Raw genomic sequence first — 14,855 nt, 5'->3', positions numbered from 1 at the left:
TATTGAACTGTCTGGGCCCGATACTTTTTTGGCTGTCCCCGTTGGAATGGCTCGTCGGTACTCCCTGACACGGAAAGGTCTCCGTTTTCTCATTGTGGGGACGGAGGCATTCTGTTAGCAGCATCTATATGCATGCGCCGCATCTAGTGTCCCACGCCTGCGCAGTGGGGGGCTTCCATCTTCACCCTGCTAGGTTGCCCTCTTTCCGTGTCGGCGGCCTCTGTCGATGTCCGACGTCACTGCGCTCCCCGGCGCGCTGATGTTGGACGCCGCTCAGGCCAGGGAGCCGCGATTGGCTGGCGACCTCTGCACACAGACTTCAGCGTCTGAAGGATCTATTTGTTTGCCTGTTAATTAAAGTTAATTATTCTTCTCTGGGCTCACACTCACCTTAAATGTGAATGATTGGTTGCTCTGCCTCTCCACCCCCATAACATCAGGTATTTAACCTAACCACAAGACACACATATCTTTGCTACACAGCTGAAAGGAGCTTGCTTTAATGCAGAGTGATCAGTGCAACCAAACAACCAAGGTTAGTTACTTATTCAAACCCTTTTTTGTTGTTATGCCCAATCCATACTTAATCAAAGAGAGATCTTTTTCATCTCTGATAGCACACTGATACTTATGCTGCATTTTATTTCAAAATGTATGGATTTTTCAGTGTGCAGATACATACAATGTCCCTTATCTCTCATAATTTTTAGATGTGCGCCATTTATGCCTACCATTGGTGGCTCTTGTGAGCCCTGACCTGTCGTCTTCTCCTTTGGGGACACCAAAGCCAATCCCCTTCAATACCCAAGAGTGTCCTTTTACCCTTATGTAACAACTTTGTGGGAGTTACCTGTCGAAACCAAGTTAACCCATTGGACCCATGGACGTGGGAGCTCATCTCTTAAACATCTCTGTGTTCATTACTGTTGCAATGAAGAAACAAATGTTTTGTGAGTATATAGATATACAGATATTTAGTTTGATGGTGTTCCTCTGTTTTGATGGGAGAGAAAATCTCTAAATCACTCAATCTATTTCGTTACCTCTCTTATATTATATGTAGGTGCTAAATATACTTACTCATACATATGTATATATATCCTTTTTTGTAGAAATACACCAATCTGCTTATTTGAAACCCCTGAGGAAAGAAGTACACATCATAAAAAGAAATGAGTCTTTTTTTTTCCGAAACATGTAGGGTGTTTTTGCTGCATCTCCACTCTAATCATTTGACCAATTTTTGGCCTTCAGGGTGCTTCGTTACAGCAATACAGCAGGTGTACTTGTAATAACAACTGTTCTCTTCATATTCAATTTTATATTTAATATGTGTTTTGCATATCTTATATATTATGTAATAATAAAATTTTGCTAATATTCTAAAATATCTCTTGTATTCTACTTGCACCTACAACCTTTGAATTCCTGGTTATGCACTGCCCATAATATCCCTTTTGGGCATATACAATTTTGGTCTTTCTTTCTCTTATGGGATGTGGCAGAAATCTCCAGGATCAGCTCACTATTGGCTCCTTTTTATCAATTTTCTTATTATGATTCTCAATGATAACCATTCATGTCTGTGCTACTTTAAGTTGCGCCAAGTAGTGTGACTTTCATGTGACTTGAGGTACATAGGGCGCAATATTACACAGGCATTCCCAGAAGTTGGGGCCAAGTTGCAGCGGCAAAGTGGCAGCAAAATAGTGTGACTTTCAGGTCGCAGCAGTGTAAATGAGATTCAAGGATAACACCTTTAAATTTGGCCCTATTGTCACTTGTGCATCCTGAAAGTGGGGCAAATTGGTCCCTGCACTACTTTGGTTTGACTTTGATGCGAGTTGAGGTCTATAGACCTCAAATTTACACAGGCATTCCCTGGAATCGTGGCAAAATTTCACGCCTTTCCCTGCGACTCCTGCATCCATAGCCCTTAAGATTATACAGGCATTGCTTTAAGTTGCATCAAAATTGTGCAACTTTCAGGTTGCACAAGTGTGAAAGGGGCCTAAGTAACTGTGCTGAGTACTATTATACCTAGAATATAAAGAAGTCCCACCATCAAACACTAGTAAACGTATGTTCTCAATATAATTGTGCTCAAATGGCTGAAAATCACACAGATGGTATCACCTACTGAAAGCTTGCATTAGACTCAGCAGCATATGCTGAAAAGAGGCTATTAGCCAATGCCACATCAGCATGAGCATGGTTGTTACTATAATATTAATGCCTGATATGCAAAACATTATTGTGTAGAATCAAACATTAGTAAATGTATTTTCTCTGTAGGTATGTGCTCAGCTCTGTAGCATAGCAGTATGCCCTGCTGTCCTCAAAGGTTCAAGCCTTGAGTTCAAATCCCACTGACAGCATCACCTCCTGAAAGCGTGCTCATCAGCATAATTAGCCAATGCACATCAGTTTGGTTTATTCCATATTTTAACTCTTCAAATGCATGCAATGGTATGTACTTATTCAATTATATTATGGTTTGGAATTCCAACAATCAAGGTTAAAAACATTCGGGCCCGTATGGACTTTAAGGGGAACCCCACACTAAAATGTAAAATAAAATTGACGTGGGCCCCCCCCAAAATCCAAACCAGACCCTTATTCGAGCATGCAGCCTGGAGGTCAGGATAGGGGGGGATGAGCGAGCACCCTCCCCTCCTGAACCATACCAGGCCACATGCCCCAAAGCACCTTGTTCCCATGTTGATGGGGACAAGGGCCTCTTCCCGACAACCCTGGTCGGTGGTTGTCAATCTGGAAGCCTCCTTTAACAAGGGGGCTCCCAGATCCTGCCCCCCCTATGTGAATAGGTATTGGGTACATCGTACCCCTACCCGTTCACCAAAAAAAAAGCAGTGAAATGTAAAAAAATCAATAGCCGGTTTTTGACATGACATGACATGAAAAAAACAACATAAAACAAATAGGTAACCCAAATGTTTAATACATGTAACTTTACAGAATAGCAGAAATTATTATGTAATAATCATTCATAACTGCATTCGTTAGCAAAAGAAGGAAAAAAACTAGGAATACTAATTGCAATATACATCAATAGATGCACACGAGGTAGAGCACATCTCACATAAAAAATATTTCTTTCACATACATGGATCATGGTTACAGTGCAGTGCTATATAATAACTTAGTAGAAATTGGCATTTGCATATACGCGGAATCGCTAATTAGCGCTGATTTCAAATTTACTAACGTTTGTTCGCCGCTAATAGCGCTCTTTTTCATTCGCACATTCGCATGTTGAAATTTTAATTGGCTAAAATGGGCGTTATTATTTGCAATAATGCCCAGTACTTCCTGGCGCTATAGTAAATGACCCCCTAAATGTTCGTTTAAAAAAAAAAAGAAATTAACAAACATGTAATACTTACCTCCTCTGTGCAAGTGTTTTGCACAGAGTGGCCCCAATCCTCCTTTTCTGAGGTCTCTCAACCGTGTTGGAGGTTCCTGCCAGCATGCACATTAAACATTCAACATTTAGACACGTTGGAGGTTCCTGTCAGCATCCACATTAAATCCACATTAAAGTAGTCTGTAAAAGTTGCAAGCTTTGGAATTGCTTGAGGAAGGCATTGATGGACAATACTTGGTAAGTAGGGTTGGTATGATACAGAAAGGTTGTTTTAGATGAAGCAGCTGCAAAAACATCCAGTGTGCATGAGGCCCTAAAGGGACACTAAAGGTTTGTTTAAAAAAAATAAAATAACAAACAAGTCATACTTACCTCCTCTGTCGCTCCTGGCTCCTCCCCGCATCGAGTGCCCCCCCCGGAAGCGCTTTCCTAGGGAAACTTGTGCGAGCGCGCTCCTGACTCGGCCCTCGGGCTCCCGCGTCACTGGATTTGATTGACAGCAGTGGGAGCTAATGGCTATCAATCTATACTATCAATCTATCCAATCAGGACCCGAGACACCGGCAAGAGCGGGTGTGCTCGTTCCCAGAGCTGGAAAGACAGGGTTCAGGTAAGTAAAACGGGGGCTCTGGGGGGCTGCTACACTTAAGGAGGATTTTTCGGGTGCATGGCTAAGCAGCGGATGTAGACGGTTGCGTTTGTCTTCCTCTCTGCTGATACTCCGTGCAATAATCCTGCAATCTACTGTAATTGGACCGATCCGGACCTCTACCGAACAGTGCAAAAAAAAGGCTCCGAGATCTTAAGCTACAATATGCAATGCTGTACCCTGCCCGCCTTAGGGTGGTCGCACTGGGAGAGATCCATTTTTTTAACTGACCTACCTCTGCAGCACAATGGTTAGATCGTGAGGACAGAGCACTTAAAGCTGCCAGACCGCAACATTCTGCTCATGCTTGATGGTCCATCACCCTACTTAACGGAGGTTTTGGGAGGAGGTAGAAGGTTGAGGCGCTCCCCCCCTCCTTTTCTTTAATCATTCCTCCTAGCCAAGGCAGATAAAGGAGAACATTGGAACTATCTACGTCGTGGGTCATACCACGCACACTACGGAAACCTCAACTACCATCCAGTTTTTCTTTCTGCGGGAGTTTCCACTGCCCCCCCCCATGAAGTATCTATGGGGGAAACTTACACCTCAGCCCGATTGGCTGGGAGCCCTGTTGGCTCCACATTCTAACTTACTTTTGATGTTTTTTCTTTTATCCAGTTTATGTTATGTTTATTATCAACCCTGGCCTTCTACTATCATTGACTCTATCGGACTGACCACATATAATCAAGTTAACACTATTATAAGGAAAAACGTGTATGCTCTTTTTGACTCCGTTGTAAAATGGAAAGATATACCATGCCTACCATGCTACTGATCAATGTACCTTAATATGGTGGCAAACGTAAAAATATTGTCCTGGAACGTTCGAGGACTAGGCAGTCCTGTGAAAAGATTGGCAGTCCTTAGACACCTTAAGTCCATGGGGGCAAGCATAGTCTGCCTACAGGAGAGCCATTTCTCCCCTGACCCCACACCCAGCTTTAGCCCCCGAGTATATAGCACCCAATTTCACTCAACCTACGCCGTATACTCTAGAGGAGTAAGTATGCTGACATGTCAGGATATTCAGTTCCATTGCTCTCAAAAGCTCATAGACCCAGGGGGAGGTATGTATTCCTACTATGCACAGTCTCTTGCTTGCATGTATGTATAGTAGCTGTAATATATATACCACCGCCGTTCTCGTTCGAGGTCCTCAGGTGTTTGGCGAGCTTTATGTCCCAATTTCCAGATATACCATTCCTGGAAGTGGGCGATTACAACAATTATGTAAATCATCAATGGGACAAACTGCCCGCACCCTACAACATATCCCCAAATAAAGGGGGACTTACCTCTTTCTCTAGCTTACGTGAGGAGCTCGGACTGACGGACGTGTGGAGACTAGGACACCCAACTACTAAAAATATTCTTGTTACTCAGCCACGCATGGGGGCCTGTCCAGGATAGACCTAGGCTTAGGTAATAATATACTACTCCCGTTGGTTGTAGCCTCAGATTATGGGAACAGACATACTTCCAATCACTCCTCGGTAACTATCTCATTGCCCACCACCACTAAACATATATGCTGGAAACTTAACCCCTTCTGGCTCTCTCTATTCCCGGAACCAGACCCCATGCGTGAGCTGCTGAAACTCTTTATTCAGGATAATCGAAATTCAGCCAATTTAAGTGTTTTATGGGATACTACCAAAGCCTATATGAGGGGTCAATTTATTAAAATAATAAATTGGATTAAGACAAATACGAAAGCTTGGGAAACAGAGGTATGCAGAACGTTCAGGGAAACTGAGGGTAAATATATTGCCAATCCTACAGAGGACACGAAGAGAGCTTGGCTGGGGATACAATCCATGTCCAGGCAACTGGCGTTACAGCTGGCTGAAACAGCTGGCTGAAAACAAAAGATTTACTAGAGCGTGCACAGAGGCTCACCTCTCTTGTTCTCTCACCTCTCTTGTTTCGGCCATCTGTGATGATCAGGGTGTTACCCAATCCCAGACTGCTATGGTGGTGCAAATCTTTAGGTCATTCTATGCTGATCGTTATACATCTAAAGTACGGCCTCCATAAAAGGAAACTGAGGGATTTCTGGAAAAATGTACACTGCCCCGCTTGTTGACCTCGGACATTGCCTTGCTTAATGACCCGCTAACGGAGGAAGAATTAGCAACGGCCCTAGCACAATCTCACAACAATGAATCTCCGGGGGCTGACGGCCTCCCGTCTGAGGTCTACAAGCGTTATGCAGGCACACTGCTACCCACGTTATTGTAGGTCTATAATGAGGCACTGAAAGAGGGAATTTTGCCCAATTCTATGAATGAGGCAATCATTATTGTACTGCTGAAACCAGGCAAGGACGCTACTGTACCAGATTCATACAGACCCATCTCCTTGCTCACAACAGATGTCAAACTATTGGCTCATGTGTTGGCAACCAGACTGGCTCAGGTGATACACAAGTTGGTACACAGAGACCAGTCAGGTTCATCCCCACTAGATCCACGGCCCAAAACATTCGGAGACTTTTCTTAAACTTACAGCTCCCTGTAGACAACAATCGAGCCATTTTCTCACTGAACGCAGCTAAGGCCTTTGACAGTGTCAAGTGGCCTTACCTGTGGAAGTGGCGGCACAGTGGTATAGTGGGTAGCACTCTCGCCTAGCAGTAAGAAGGGTCGCTGGTTCGAATCCCAACCACAACACTACCTACCTGGAGTTTGCATGTTCTCCCTGTGCCTGCGTGGCTTTCCTCCGGGTACTCCGGTTTCCTCCCACACTCCAAAGACATGCTGGTAGGTTCATTGGATCCTGTCTAAATTGTCCCTAGTATGTATGAATGTGAGTTAGGGACCTTAGATTGTAAGCTCCTTGAAGGTAGGGACTGATGTAAATGTACAATGTATATATAAATTGACAGCACTATATAAGTACCTGAAATAAATAAAAATATAGGCCTAGGTGCAAACTTTATTAGATGGGTCCAGTTACTGTACGCCCAACCATCGGCTAGGATCAGGGTTAACAGAGAACTATTGGAGCCCTTTCCACTGTTTTGGGGCACCAGACAGGGTTGCCCATTGCCACTCCTGCTGTTTACCCTGTCCCTGGAACCCTTTGCATCGCAAATACGGGGGGACAAAAATATAGTTGGGTTCAAGTGCATCACAGGCACATATATGGTGTCACTGTATGCCGATGATACACTACTGTACCTGGGTGACACACAGGAATCACATGACTCTTATTAAGGCCTTTGGTAAGCTATCAGGCTTCTCAATGAATTGGAATAAGCCGGTGTTGATGCCCATAGACCCCATAACGGCCCCCTTGCCTGACTGTGCAGAAATGATACAGGTGGTATCCTCTTTTTGCTATTTAGGCATTCGGGTCACCTCGGATCCATCCTGATATATACCTCTCATTCTAACCCCCCTACTTGGCAAATTCCATGACAAATGCACTGCTTGGTGCAAACTACCATTATTAGTAGTAGGGATAATTAATCTCATAAAAATGCTATGGGCACCTCAATTACTGTACGTATTTACAATTCTCCGGTTTGGATTCCCCGACAATGGTTTGACAGGATAGACTCCCAGTTTAGGGAACTGATCTGGAGCAAAAAGACAGCCAGGATTAGCTTATCGACACTACAATATAGCAAGGACGAAGGGGGACTGGCGGTCCCCCATTCTACTGCCTATTACCTCGCTTTCCAGCTATAACTGTGGGGGTGGGGAATGATAGACTCAATGGACCCAATCTGCTGGCTTCTGACCACAACGGACGAAAACACATCAGCACTTACATGCTTAGAAGCAGGGTACATGCACCTAGACCCTGGGGCCCCCACTATACTCCTGTTAAAGACATTATGGTCTTATACCAAACGGATGCCGGGAATATGGGGTTTCCTGACGCACACTCCCTTATGGCGAAACCTGAACTAAAGAGAAATACTAAAACTTAGGGGATTTGGGAATTGGGAAGGGGCAGGGATACAATATATCTCACAAATATATAACGGGCCTAATCTCAAATCCTTTCTGGAAATACAAGCAGAGTTCGACATACCACGCACCAACTTCTTTATATACTTGCAGCTGCGACATGCACTACAATCACAATCAAGGCATTTACCACTGAGACTGACTGACCACACACTAATACAGGGGATCCTTATGGAGGGCAAAAAAAAAAGGGAATGATCTCTAGATGTTATAACATTATCCTCAATGCTATTCAGGATCCCTCTGGTCTGCTTTGCAGGCGTAAATGGGAGGGGGATGTGGGGGCCATGGACGGGGAGATGTGGAATCTTTGCCTCGCCTCCGCCTCTTTGGTATCAGTATCCGCCTCGCAAAGACTGTCCCACCTGTACCTGCTACACTGGGCTTACAGGACACCTGTGCAGCTTTATAAATGGGGGGCCCACAGAGTGTGAGAGGGGGCGGGTTCAGGGCAAAAGCAGCTGCCCCTGAAGCCCGCGCTGCCTTAGAATAGTTCTCCCGGTGTATCGGTCACGAACACAGCTGTGCTGTCCTCCCCCGTTTGCTTTCCCAGCCGGGTTAACACAGACAGCCACACTGACAGGGGGGAGAACAGCTTTGGGCTGTGTGTGTAAGTGCTGACTCGTCCTGCTTCTCCCTCTGTCAGGAGTTGCAGGATCGGAGTGGCTGGCCTGTGACAGGGAGTGAGGCAGAGCGGTCGTCCATGCTCCCCCGTCCCATCACCCCCCCCTCAGACTTCTATAGCACAGCACAGAACAGAGTAAAGTGTTCTGGCTGTATGCTACAGATCTGAGACTGCACTGAGACTGTGTTTTGGAAAAAGAGCACACACACATACCAGAAAGGTGCAGTGTCGCGGAGTGAGGATGAGAACTGTGAGAAGGAGGAGGAGGAATTTGTGAAAAGAGGTGAGAACTCTTTAAAGGGAGGATGACAATGGTGGCTGTGGATGGACGTGGGGGGGTTGGATATAGAGGGGGTTGTAGACGGGGGGGTACAGAGGTGGCTATAGAAGGGGGGGTACAGAGGTGGCTATAGAAGGGGGGGTACAGAGGTGGCTATAGTAGGGGGGGTACAGAGGTGGCTATAGAAGGGGGCGTACAGAAGTGACTATAGAAGGGGGGGTACAGAGGTGGCTATAGAAGGGGGGTATACAGAGGTGTCTATAGAAGGGGGGGGTATACACAGGTGGCTATAGAAGGGGGGTATACAGAGGTGGCTATAGAAGGGGGGGTACAGAGGTGGCTATAGAAGAGGGTATACAGAGGTGGCTATAGAAGAATGGTATACAGAGGTGGCTATAGAAGCGGGTATACAGAGGTGGCTATAGAAGGGGGGGTATACAGAGGTGGCTATAGAAGGTGGGTATACAGAGGTGGCTATAGAAGGGGGTAGAGGTGGCTATAGAAGGGTGGTATACAGAGGTGGCTATAGAAGGGGGGTATACAGAGGTGGCTATAGAAGGGGGGTATACAGAGGTGGCTATAGAAGGGGGGTATACAGAGGTGGCTATAGAAGGGGGGTATACAGAGGTGGCTATAGAAGGGGGGTATACAGAGGTGGCTTTAGAAGGTGGGGTATACAGAGGTGGTTTTAGAAGGGGGGTTATACAGAGGAGACTATAGAAGGGGGTATACAGAGGTGGCTATAGAAGGGGGGGTATACAGAGGTGGCTATAGAAGGGGGTATACAGAGGTGGCTATAGAAGAATGGTATACAGAGGTGGCTATAGAAGCGGTTATACAGAGGTGGCTATAGAAGGGGGGGTATACAGAGGTGGCTATAGAAGGGGGGTATACAGAGGTGGCTATAGAAGGGGGGTATACAGAGGTGGCTATGGAAGGGGGGTATACAGAGGTGGCTATAGAAGGGGGGGTACAGAGGTGGCTGTGGAAGGGGGGGATACAGAGGTGGCTATCTGAATAAGAATTTGATCTGCTGTGTCTATATGTGTCTTTCTTTGTTTTATGCATTTCTCCAGTATTGCCTTGTAACTTGCAGAATTATGTTCAAAATGGGAATTGTTCAATAAAAACTTTTTTCTTTTAAATCTGCCTAGCCTCGCCATTGTGACGTATATCATCGTGTGCTGGTTGGCAAGTGGTTAAAGACGGCCCTGGGTTGTTAGCAGGCATAAGAGTAACAATACTGTGTGTGTGTGTGGGGGGGGGGGGGGGTCATGTAAAGGGCGAAACACTGTGTATGGGGTGATAATTGAATTTGTATTGTTTTAAGTATATTCTTGTTTTGAAACCACATTGATTCTTTCTTCGCCATGGGCACCAAATGGCACCAAATGGCCTTGTCCCAGCACTGTTTACAACCCCTTTAAGCTGAAGTCCTATCTGTAGGCAAGGTTTTATTTTTGGAAAATCTGTAGATAGGGAAGGAGGTTCTCTGTTTATAGTGGTGGAAGCAAAGCCCACAAAAAGCTGGAACGAGAGTTCACCTCTCTCTCTCAAAGCTGGAAGTACCTTGTCTTTTGTGTGAAAGAAGTGCATCTTTGTAATGACATCCTTTAGAGGGCCTGATCATCTCTCTTGTGAGTCAGGGCACTGTGGAGGTGGTCCATTCCCAGCCTATCCAGCAGTAGATCTGGAAGGAGCTCCTGAAAGCAGGCTGCAATTGTGTCTTCTACAATTTTAGGGAGGCCACTGATCCTCTGGTTATCTCTCCAGGCCCTATTCTCATCACATTGCTGCATATCTGCTTAATTTGTAGTAATTGTAGTTCCTATTGCAGGCAGCCTATTTAAAGGCAAACTTTTTTCTATTAGAGATGGGCCACCCCCCGGTTCAGTTCGCAATAAAACACGTGAACAGGCAAAAAGCTCTAACGAACATGCAAACCCTATTAAAGTTTATGGGACACGAACATGAAAAATCAAAAGTGATCATTTTAAAGGCTTATATGCAAGTTATTGCCATAAAAAGTGTTTGGAGACCCGGGTACTGCCCTAGCAGACATATATCAATGCAAAAAAAAGTTTTTAAAACAACCGTTTTTTCAGGAGCAGTGATTTTAATAATGCTTAATGTGAAACTATAAAGATGAAAGAATCCTTTAAATATCGTGCCTAGGGGGTTCCCTTAATCTGCCTGTAAAGTGGAGCATCTGTGCGATGTCTAGAACAGTGCTGCAGCAAAATTACATTTCTAAAGGAAGAAATGTAATTTAAAGTGTAACCCCAGTTTGAAATCAATTTTTTTGGATTCTATTAAGCAAAGTAATCAGTCTAATTCTCTTTTCCCCCTTATAAAACATGCATCTTCTTTTAATTTTTCACAGCTGTTTTAGTTTAGTTGTAAAGGTTTGTTTGAGTGAGTAAATATGGAGTACCTGAAAGTGGACGGTCTTATGATTGTTCCCACCTGCAGTAACAATGGGCGTGTTCACTTCTTCTCTCCTACAAGTACCATGATGCAATGGAAGGCTGTTCTCTGCATTTCTGTTGTGACTTCCTGATTGGGCAGGGTCAGTCTTGAGTGCACAACCTGGACTGTCTTTAAAGAGCAAAAACTCTTGCTGCATTCCCATTTGATGCAATTTTACAGCTCATTCATTTGTTGATACTGCAAATCGCACTGGAATGCAGAAAAAGTAGTGCACACACGCCTCAGCAATTAGCATGTTACTGCCATACCATACTGTGCTTAGGGTGCCATTAACATCACATTGGCATATAAAATGCAGATCACAAGGGCAGTGCTTTGAACACAGTGTGACTTTTCTGCACTACGTTCTGGCGTGAACCAGCCCCAAGACCTGTATTTTCAATTAACCCAAACATTGAGGTAAAGATATCCAAAAGAAAAATCCATACATTTTGTACTTTAGATGAAAAGCAAATTAGAAAAGCTAATGATGATTTGCAAAAGCCCACAATCCTGAATATTCAAATAAATACCAAAAAAAAAAAGAAATATATATATATATATATATATATATATACATACAGTATCTCACAAAAATGAGTACAACCCTCACATTTTTGTAAATATTTTATTCTATCTTTTCATGTGACAACACTGAAGAAATGACACTTTGCTACAATGTAAAGTAGTGTACAGCTTGTATAACAGTGTAAATTTTCTGTCCCCACAAAATAGCTCAACACACAGCCATTAATGTCTAAACCACTGGCAAGATGGCAAGAAAAGTGAGTACACCCCTAAGTGAAAATGTCCAAATTGGGCCCAATTAGCCATTTTCCCTCCCCAGTGTCATGTGACTCATTAGTGTTACAAGGTCTCAGTTGTAAATGGGAAGCAGGTGTGTTAAATTTGGTGTTTTTGCTCTCACTTTCTCATACTGGTCACTGGAAGTTCAACATTGCACCTCATGGCAAAGAACTCTCTGATAATTTGAAAAAAAGAATTCTTGCTCTACATAAAGATGGTCTAGGCTATAAGAAGATTCCCAAGACCCTGAAACTGAGCTGCAACATGGTGGCCAAGACCATATAGCGGTCTACCAGGAGGCCTCGTCAAGGTCGACCAAAGAAGTTGGAGTGCACATGCTCAGCGTCATATCCAGAGTTGTCTTTGGGAAATAGACGTATGAATGCTGCCAGCATTACTGCAGAGGTTTAAGGGGTTGGGGGTCAGCCTGTCAGTGCTCAGATCATACACCGCACACTGCTTTAAATTGGTCTGCATGGCTATTATCCCAGAAGGAAGCCTCTTCTAAAGATGATGCACAAGAAAGCCTGCAAACAGTTTGCTGAAGACAAACAGACTAAGGACATGGATTACTGGAACCATGTCTTGTGTGCTGATGAGACCAAGATAAACTTATTTGGTTCAGATGGTGTCAAGCGTGTGTGGCGGCAACCAGATGAGGAGTACAAAGACAAGTGTGTCTTGCCTACAGTCAAGCATGGTTGTGGGAGTGTCATGGTCTGGGGCTGCATGAGTGCTGCTGGCACTGGGGAGCTAGAGTTCATTGAGGGAACCATGAATGCCAACATGTACTGTGACAAACTGGAGCAGAGCATGATCCCCTCCCTTCGGAGACTGGGCCGCAGGGCAGTATTCCAACATGATAACGACCCCAAACACACCTCCAAGATGACCGCTGCCTTGCTAAAGAAGCTAAGGGTAAAGGTGATGGACTGGCCAAGCATGTCTCCAGACTTAAACCCTATTGAGCATCTGTGGGGCATCCTCAAATAGAAGGTGGAGGAGCGCAAGGTCTCTAACATCCACCAGCTCCGTGATGTTGTCATGGAGGAGTGGAAGAGGACTCCAGTGGCAACCTGAGAAGCTCTGGTGAACTCCATGCCCAAGAGGGTTAAGGTTAAGTGCTGGAAAATAATGGTGGCCACACAAAATATTGACACTTTAGGCCCAATTTGGACATTTTCACTTAGGGGTGTACTCACTTTTGTTGCCAGAGGTTTAGACATTAATGGATGTGTGTTGAGTTATTTTGAGGGGACAGCAAATTTACACTGTTACACAAGCTATACACTCACTACTTTACATTGCAGCAAAGTGTGATTTCTTCAGTGTTGTCACATGAAAAGATATAATAAAATACTTACAAAAATGTTAGGGGTGTACTCACTTTTGTGAGATACTGTAATATATATATATATATATATATATATAATATTAAACTGCCTGCACACCACTAACTAACCTGCCTAATCTAGCTCAAGACCTCTCAATCTCCACGTTATCACACTACATACGGCTGCCGTGTAAGCAGCCTTATACAGTGTGAGGCATGGACTTACCCCCTGAGCCACAATTGGCCAATGGCACCCTGCCTTTGGCCAATCATGGCTCTTACAGCAGATTGTGCTGCCAATCCGCAGCCGTCAATGCACTGTGATCTCGCAGTGCATTACAGGGTGCTCCGCGGCGCTCGAATTTGCCACGAACGCTCCATATGTTCGTTTGTACTGTGAACAAACACCGGATGTTTGGGTCAAACTTACGTTCAACTTGAACATCCAGACCATCCCTACTGTCTATGACTCCGTTAAGGAGATTCCCCCTCTCTATTTGCCCAGTTTACCATTATCATTGAAAGTGAATGCAAGTGAAAATCCCAAATTTTGGGTTGTCTCCTGTAAAGTAAGAGAGAGGAAATTTTTCAATGGGGACACTAGATCTGGTGACCTGGGGGTCCCCAAAGAAATTCCCTAATTTGCACTTCCTGTTTGGCTACGGGACAATGTAAGGTAAATCTCTGCAATGGGACACAGATGGCAAAAAAAAAATCTGACGGGTTATAACCCTCCCTTGCTCTATCCAAAATGAAAAAAAAAAAAGTTTTTCCTATAGTTCTACATTAAGTTGCATGGTCTGTGAGGACCATCATGGAATTAGATGGATTAGAAATGGTATGGCTGAGATCAGAGAGCTGGCCTATGAGGGAAAGAGTGAGTGTCTCTCAGAGGAAAAAAAAAGAGCTCCACGGACTCGTCATCACAAACAGGAGCGGTCACCATCTTGGTTGCCTTGCACAAGGCTGAGGAAGATTACATGTCAGGTTTTTACAATCTAGGGTGTGCTTGAGTCAGGCAGCGATGTAGGACTGAGGTATTTGAAAGCATATCAGTTTGCCCAGAGAGTGTAAAGAAGTATCAATATCCCATGATTCTTTTTATCTAATAGGCAACAATGATGTTGCTTTAGTAGCGTTTTATCAATAAAATCATGTGTTAACACATTTACATAATCTGTTTCAGGAGCAGTGCTGCGCAACACATGGAGACTATCCAGTGTTGTGTTAAATAATGAGCTAAATGAAAGCAACTAGAACATTACAGTTTGCTTATGTTTAAACAAAAGATCATTACTTGTTACAGATATTTGCTTTT

At 44.3% G+C, this 14,855-nt stretch overlaps 1 protein-coding gene across 5 annotated transcripts in view; it reads right to left on the bottom strand.

Annotated features, from left to right (window-relative positions):
• The window catches only part of GRIK4 (glutamate ionotropic receptor kainate type subunit 4), a 925,106-nt gene that overhangs the window by 587,598 nt on the left and 322,653 nt on the right, over positions 1-14,855 (bottom strand). The window lies entirely within an intron of this gene.

This window comes from Aquarana catesbeiana, linkage group LG10 (assembly GCF_042186555.1).
Source record: "Aquarana catesbeiana isolate 2022-GZ linkage group LG10, ASM4218655v1, whole genome shotgun sequence".
In the NCBI taxonomy this organism is placed as follows: domain Eukaryota; kingdom Metazoa; phylum Chordata; class Amphibia; order Anura; family Ranidae; genus Aquarana; species Aquarana catesbeiana.
The sequence above is the reverse complement of the archived record's forward strand: the minus strand, read 5'-3'. Positions and strand labels throughout refer to the sequence as shown.